At 40.8% G+C, this 3,140-nt stretch overlaps 1 pseudogene; it reads right to left on the minus strand.

Moving 5' to 3' along the window:
• Window positions 1-1,778: 1,778 nt before the first annotated feature.
• On the minus strand, window positions 1,779-2,380 carry LOC128565347 (proteasome subunit beta type-3-like; annotated as a pseudogene).
• Between the last annotated feature and the right edge of the window lie 760 nt (window positions 2,381-3,140).

Raw genomic sequence — 3,140 nt, forward strand, 5'->3', positions numbered from 1 at the left:
AGAAAGGAAATAGCAGAGGATATTAACAAATGGAAGAACATACCATGCTCATGGATGGGAAGAATCAACATTGTTAAAATGTCTATACTTCCCAAAGCAATCTACCTATTCAATGCCATTCCTATCAAAATACCAACATCGTACTTTCAAGATTTGGAAAAAATTTTTCTGCGTTTTGTATGGAACTGGAAAAAACCCCGTATAGCTAAGGCAGTTCTCTGTAACAAAAATAAAGCTGGGGGCATCAGCATACCAGATTTTAGTCTGTACAACAAAGCCATAGTGCTCAAGACAGCATGGTACTGGCACAAAAATAGAGACATAGACACTTGGAATCAAATTGAAAACCAAGAAATGAAACTAACATTTTACAACCACCTAATCTTTGATAAACCAAACAAGAACATACCTTGGGGGAAGACTCCCTATTCAATAAATGGTGTTGGGAGAACTGGATGTCTACATGTAAAAGACTGAAACTGGACCCACACCTTTCCCCACTCACAAAAATTGATTCAAGATGGATAAAGGACTTAAATTTAAGGCATGAAACAATAAAAATCCTCCAAGAAAGCATAGGAAAAACACTGGAAGATATTGGCCTGGGGAAAGACTTCATGAAGAAGACTGCCATGGCAATTGCAACAACAACAAAAATAAACAAATGGGACTTCATTAAACTGAAAAGCTTCTGTACAGCTAAGGAGACAATAACCAGAGCAAAGAGACAACCTACACAATGCGAAAGGATATTTTCATATTTTCAATCAGACAAAAGCTTGATAACTAGGATCTATAGAGAACTCAAATTAATCCACATGAAAAAAGCCAACAATCCCATATATGAATGGGCAAGAGACATGAATAGAACTTTGTCTAAAGACGATAGACGAATGGCCAACAAACACATGAAAAAATGTTCATCATCTCTATATATTAGTGAAATGCAAATCAAAACAACCCTGAGATATCATCTAACCCCAATGAGAATGGCCCACATCACAAAACCTCCAAACTGCAGATGCTGGCGTGGATGTGGAGAGAAGGGAACACTTTTACACTGCTGGTGGGACTGCAAACTAGTACAACCTTTCTGGAAGGAAGTATGGAGAAACCTCAAAGCACTCAAGCTAGACCTCCCATTTGATCCTGCAATCCCAATACTGGGCATCTACCCAGAAGGAAAAAAATCCTTTTATCATAAGGACACTTGTACTAGACTGTTTATTGCAGCTCAATTTACAATCGCCAAAATGTGGAAACAGCCTAAGTGCCCACCAACCCAGGAATGGATTAACAAGCTGTGGTATATGTATACCATGGAATACTATTCAGCCATTAAAAAAAATGGAGACTTTACATCCTTCATATTAACCTGGATGGATGTGGAAGACATTATTCTTAGTAAAGCATCACAAGAATGGAGAAGCATGAATCCTATGTACTCAATTTTGATATGAGGACAATTAATGACAATTATGGGTATGAGGGGGGAAACAGAAAGAGGGAAGGAGGGAGGGGAGTGGGGCCTTGGTGTGTGTCACACTTTATGGGGGCAAGACATGATTGCAAGAGGGACTTTACCTAACAGTTGCAATCAGTGTAACCTGGCTTATTGTACCCTCAACGAATCCTCAACAATAAGAAAAAAAAAGTTAAAAAAAAAAAAAAAGAATTTCTAGGGCTCACCTGGTAGGTATACCTTTACATATTTTTTTTAGAGAGAGCCTATTTTATTTCAAAAAAAAAAAAAAAAAAGATGGGCTCTGGGAACAGGGTTAGTCCATTCAGGCCTTCAGTGTCCTGGTGGTGATTTTGTCCTTCTCAATGATGTGGACAATGACTCCAATGACTGACACTGCATCCCGGTCCATGGCATTCAGCGTGGCTTGGAAGTTTGTTTCAAACAGGTGTTCTGGATCCATGTTAGGCTCCCAGAGGGACTCACACATCCCATACATTTGTTCATACATGACCACAAAGTCATCAGGGGGCAGCCAATGAGGTCTAGAGAGCAAATGAAGAGCTTACCAGTCTTCAGGTCCAAACAAGCAATGACTGGCTCAGTGTAGTAGAGACCAAACTATTTCTCATAGAAAACATTGGCCACTGTACTGATGAGGGTATAAGGTTTGATCTGCCAACCTTCCTTTAACTCATACAGGTTCATCCAGAACTTGAGGCGCTGGGCAACTGTCTGGACATCAGTGGCAAGGCCGGCCAGACCAATGTACAAATGGTCTCCCATTGGAAAAATCTTCTGGAAGTCTGTGGTCACCATTTGGGCTTGGATCCTGAAGCGCCTGTCTGCAGTGATGGCCACACAGTTCTTCTCCTTATTGGCCATGACAGATCCTCCATTATAGGACATAATAGACATATTTGAGATGTACTAGGACCCTCAATGTGCAATTCCAGTAAATCGGTTTCAGTCTTGTCTCCCTTTACATATTTTTAAAACTGCCATACAGTTTTATAAAATAATGAAATCTTATGGCTGCATAGTATTACATGGTGTACATATACCAGAATTTGTTAATCCATTCATGGGTTGACGGGCACTTGGGCTGTTTCCATGTCTTGGTAATTATGAATTGGGCTGCGATAAACATTCTGGTGCTAATGTCTTTGTTGTAAAATAAGTTTTGATCATCGGGCTGCAATAAACATTCTGGTGCAAATGTCTTTGTTGTAAAATAAGTTTTGATCATCGGGCTGCAATAAACATTCTGGTGCAAGTGTCTTTGTTGTAAATTAAGTTTTGATCATCTGGGTATATGCCTAGTAGAGGAATTGCAAATTGTGGCATATGTACACTGAGAGAACCAGACCGATGCCATCTTAGAAGTTAGGTGCCATCTTAGGAGTTAAGTTTTATTTTCTCCGCCATTTTGTTTACAAGTTTCACTTTCCTGGAAGAGCAGGCAATTCCCCGAAATCATGTGAATGCAACCTCCCAATCAGAAACCACCTTCTGCATCAGACCATACGACAGCCAATCCCAGACTGCCCCCTGTCCTGAAACCTAGCCCACCCTGCCTACTACCCCATATGATAAAAACCCTATGCCCCAGATCTCGGGGCTCCTGTCCCGGATCTGTTGCAGTGGAGGCCCCGGGACCCCAAGCTTGACCTTGCAA

This window comes from Nycticebus coucang, chromosome 14 (assembly GCF_027406575.1).
Source record: "Nycticebus coucang isolate mNycCou1 chromosome 14, mNycCou1.pri, whole genome shotgun sequence".
NCBI classification, from domain to species: domain Eukaryota; kingdom Metazoa; phylum Chordata; class Mammalia; order Primates; family Lorisidae; genus Nycticebus; species Nycticebus coucang.